This window comes from Juglans microcarpa x Juglans regia, chromosome 2S (assembly GCF_004785595.1).
Source record: "Juglans microcarpa x Juglans regia isolate MS1-56 chromosome 2S, Jm3101_v1.0, whole genome shotgun sequence".
Classification (NCBI taxonomy): domain Eukaryota; kingdom Viridiplantae; phylum Streptophyta; class Magnoliopsida; order Fagales; family Juglandaceae; genus Juglans; species Juglans microcarpa x Juglans regia.
The window spans coordinates 15,197,995-15,203,067 of record NC_054597.1 but is presented as its reverse complement, the minus strand read 5'-3'; the positions used below and the strand labels follow the sequence as shown (position 1 = coordinate 15,203,067).

General features: G+C 35.0%; 1 pseudogene; it reads right to left on the bottom strand.

The window, feature by feature from the left end:
• Positions 1-1,392: 1,392 nt before the first annotated feature.
• Positions 1,393-3,570, bottom strand: LOC121251600 (annotated as a pseudogene).
• Between the last annotated feature and the right edge of the window lie 1,503 nt (positions 3,571-5,073).

Genomic DNA, 5,073 nt, shown 5'->3' with positions numbered 1-5,073 from the left:
TTATGTGTTTCTTTGTGTATTTATTGTGATCTTTCAAGTTAAAAAAAGTCAAGAAATGGTAGCTAGCATATAGAAACTAATTCATTCTTCAAGGTTATCCGATTCCTAATTGGATGCTAGTTCATGATTTTTTTCGTTCAAATAGCTCTAGATCTGGCCAAAGTGACTATTTATTGATAACGTGGTGCTTAATTCTCTATTATTTCTTCAGGAAGATCAGGTCAGATAGTAATCCATAATCTCATGAATAACTCTCATTATTATACTTGAGATATACTTTGAGGGTGCAAATTCAAATCCCATGATGCATCATGACAGCAAAGCTTCCAAGGTCAACTCTCCCAAATCTCCCAAGAAAAAAGCTTCAGCTCATGAATTGATGCCTTTAATGTCCACATATTTTCTACGTACCATGATTATGGGATTTGGTTGGCTTACATATTCATATATATTAGTTACCACATGTTAATTACTGTAAATTATCAAATAATATATAACTTATTTCAGGCTTAACTTGGGAAGCCCAGCAGTCTCTTAAGGACATGAAACACAATAAAGTTACATAGTTTTATGATCTCTCATTAAGAAACGTGAAAATTACTTGGGAATTCATTTGGTTGTTGTAAGCAAGATAGCTAGTTACGGTTCTTATCTTTTGGTTTCTCTTTATGTTTGAAATTTGAAGTCCCCAAGTTGTAATTAGTCTCATTGCAGGATTTTTGTACCTGATCGAGGGTCAATCATGATGTCCTTAATTAAAAGTTCCAACAATGTAAGCAAGATAGAATCTCTAGCTATGAGATCGAATCTGGCATCTAAAATATGGCCGGTATTACACCAGATTATTTTGGAGTCGGCTTCGAACCCTTTTCTTGATGCTTGAAGATGTTTTTTTTATAACTTTCATACAATAATTGATATTTACAGTACTAGAGTATGTAAATTCTGTGTATTTCTTTTGAAAAATGTAAATAAATCTAGGACTCACTTGAAAAAAAAATATTTTTTAATTGTAGATATCATTTTTTTCAAAATGAGTGAGCGAGACAGCTTGAACATTCTAAGACTGTAACTATCATTACTACTTTCATATTGAGAATGACGTCTTTATCTTTTGTGATTAAAATTCTAAGAACAAGTACTATATATATTTATAAATCCATGTCCTAACCAAACACCAAAGACTTAAGTTTAAAAGTTTCTTATAAATAAAATTATGTCATGTTAATAGAACGCAAGAATACAGTTTAAAACAACATAAGATTGAAATCTCCTTAAAATTCATCCGGGAAACCAAATCAATATAATACAAAATGATAAACCAAATCATGAAGGGGTTTTGTGCTCAATTAAATATTAATTAGCTAAGGCATACACGCTATTTATTAGCTGCCACTTATTTCACATGAAGTACTGTAGCAGCATATGCATGTATCGACAAAAGAAGCTATTCCATAGGAGATGCTCTTCGGCTAATGCTATTTCCTGACTCCCACTAAAAAAACTTGACTGGAACTAGTTTCAGTGGTGTTCTTTTCTGGGTAAGGCCTGGACCAGTCGATTCTTCCATGTTAATATCCTCCTCTATCATCCCACTGGGTAATTTCCAATTGAAACAGTACAAAAGATTGGCGAGTGCAAGCTCAACTGTGGTCGTTCCCATATGCATCCCAGGACAACCTCTTCGACCAGATCCAAATGGTAATAACTCAAAGTTTTGCCCTTTATAATCAATAGAGCTATCATCGAACCTTTCTGGGTTGAATTCTTCTGGGTTTTTCCAGTATTCAGGGTCTCTTGCTATTGCCCAGTTGTTTACTTGCAGCAATGATTTTGGGCAAATGTCGTAACCACTGATCTTAAAAGGTGCCAAAGTTTCTCTTGGAAGAAGCATTGCGGCCGGAGGGTGCAATCTGAGAGTTTCTTTCATTACCAGCTTGAGGTAAGGAAGATGAGGAGTGTCGCTTTCTGCTACTTTTCCTTTGTTTCCAACGAGATTTCTGACTTCATCTTGCGCTTTCTTCATCACTCGTTGGTTCCTTGCAAGCTCTGCCATTGCCCATACCGTGGTAATTGCAGCAGTGTTGCTTCCACCTAGAAATATATCCTGGTACGGACACAAATATGAGGGTCAATTGTGGAAGGTGATCAGAACCGTACGTTAGTTAATAACTATAATAGCAAATACAACCCTAAGCCCTAAAGTCTTTTATTATTATTATTATGAGGTTTTTGAATCAAGATCTTTTCTTATAAAGAAAAGAATAGAAAGGTGTCGGCCATTAACATTTATTATTGTCCTTATAAATCTTTTAGGTGTTGAGATAGTCTATATATATATATATCATAACCATATAGATCAAGGTCTCTTCAAGTTTTTTGTCTAAACTTAAAGATTTTAAGTGGAAGAGAGACATGAGATTTATATTTTAAGAAGTTGAGGATGCTTTTCCAATACCACAGAATTCATTTGATATGTATATTTTTCTTCTTGTTGAAATATTAAGTTGGGATCATAAGAAGTTGAGAGATTATGTTTTTATATTTTCTGTATACCTAAAGAAAACTCGAAGAAAAAACAAATTAGGAACCCGTAATAAATAACAATGCATGCGAGGAAAGATTGTGTTCTTACGAAGAGGATCGCCTTAATGTTATCTCTAGTGAACGGAGCTCCACCAGACTTGGCTTGCTCCCTTTCTATTCTGAGCAGCACATCAACGAGGTCTTCGTGTTCCTCTTTTGTGTTGTCGGGATTAAGATGAAAATCAATTGCCAGTTGTAGAAAGTTATCCAACTCATGGAAAATCTTGTCAAGTCTTTGAAATCTACCAGAGAGCCTGTCTACAATCCATCCCACGTATGGAAAGAACTCATGCACTGAAGCTTGCAAGCATGGCTTCAGCCTCATGAAGAACTTCTCGAAACTTCTCATTATCCAAATCACTTCCCCGGAAGCTCTTTCCAAAAGCAATCCTACAGAGAATACTTGCAGTAGGAGGCAACATCTTCTCCAAGAGATTCACATGGGTTGCAGAAGATGAAGACTGAGATATTGAATTCACAAGCAAAGCCACTTCTTCTTCCCTGATGGAACGATATGACTGCACCCTTGCCGCGCTAAAAAGCTCAAGAACACAGACTTTCCTTATCTCTCGCCAATACTCGCCATAAGGTGCAAAGACTATATCCTGATAATTGTACGTCAGTTTTCCAGCGCTGGCTGAGAGAGGTCGACTGCAACAGTCGAGATCATGAACTTTCAAGACCTCTTTTGCAGCCTCAGCAGAAGAGATAACAATAATCGGTTTAGCACCGAATTTGAGGAGCATCACGGGGCCATATCTCTGGGCTAGTCGCGACAAAGATTGATGTGGTAAATTACCAATCTGGTGCATGTTGCGTATAATGGGAAGACATGGAGGGCTTGGTGGAAGGCTTTTGTTTTGCCTCCGACCATGAATTTTGTTTTTCACGAGTAGCAGAATGGGGAGAAGAAGGAGAAGTGGAAGCCATATGGGTACAGCGAAAACAGACATTATCGATCGAAAGCTAGCTTTTATCTTCTTCTGTTACTAAGTACGTACTTGCACTGATCGAGATTGTCTCCTTTGATAATTTGTGGCCTCAATATATAGACACGACAACAGTGTCTTTTTTTTTTTTTTTTAATGTTTTTGGCCACCAGCTAATAGCTATACCTGACTTTCGTGCCTTGTGATCAATTGATCTTAATCACGTGCCGCTGAACCAATATTTATTGGTTATTATTACCAAGTCATGTAGAAAACAATTTCGGCAATGGCAGTACATTTCTTAGTAGGTTGTATTGTTGTATATATGAAAATAGTCATGATCTTTGACTAAAATATATTAAATTCGAGTAATATTAGATTGAGTATTGGGGTTTGCAAGACTCGCATATTCTTTAAAAAAAAAAAAATTAGATCTTTATTAAAATATAATTTTTATGTGTCTCAAATTTATCAATTTTTTTTTTTTTTTTGTATAAGAGTGCACAATCCGACTCGTACATTCTAAAATTGAATGTAATATTACTAATTAAATTCTCTTAAGCGAATGCTATTTTTCAATCTAGGCCACGCCTTTCTCTTTTAGATCAATTCTTATCTAAGATCAACAACATTAACGTGACAGAAAGTCATATAAACTACGTAGGTACCATTGGATATATTATTAATATGGTTAATGCATGTTCATAAGTCAAAAACTTCTTAGTATAGATTATATGAAAATAACCTCTGATTAAAACATATTTATTAATCCTCTTCAGCGAATACTATTATTTCAATCTAGACACATTTTCATGACATGATACCCCAACCTCTGTCATTTTTTTTGATTCTTACTATTTTCTCTCCTTTTTTTTTTCTCTGTTTCAAATATATCATCCAATATTTTTCAACTCCCTTAACGTGACAGAAAGTCGTGTCAACATTCAAAAGTACTTACGTTACAGTACTAGCATTTACACGCATTTCCCATCTCGTTCTGATCTGTAGTTTATTTCAAAAAAGTAATTTGTTATCGTAATAATAAATCGAGTTGAAAAAAATTATTTGCATCCATTTTCAACAACTAGACTTTTTGAATGAGGGACAAATGTCTATTAATCGAATGATCTTGTTCTACAGCACATGCATGCATGTCTTCATCCGAAACTTCCAATTTCAACTTACCCAAGCCAAGTCCTATATATAAGTGATAATGCACAAGAATCAGATTTAGAAAGATTGACACCTTCGATTGCGTGATTTCCAGCTGCAGTGATTAAATGCTTGATTTCTTGTAATTGTTGTACAGCTTTACAATTCCTAAAATCTTGTATTTTTCGTTACAATCTTGTATGTATATATACAGATATCAAATACAAAGAATATATAATTTTCTCCTAAATATATCCTGTTTATGGTATCAGAGCTTACAAAGCTCCAACAAGCTTCTCAATACTATGGCTGTCAATAATATCTCTATTTCCTCTAATCCTCAAAGCTCTATGCCTCTTGTTGCTGTAAACGTTGCTACCCAGCTTCCCCACAACTTAACACCTAC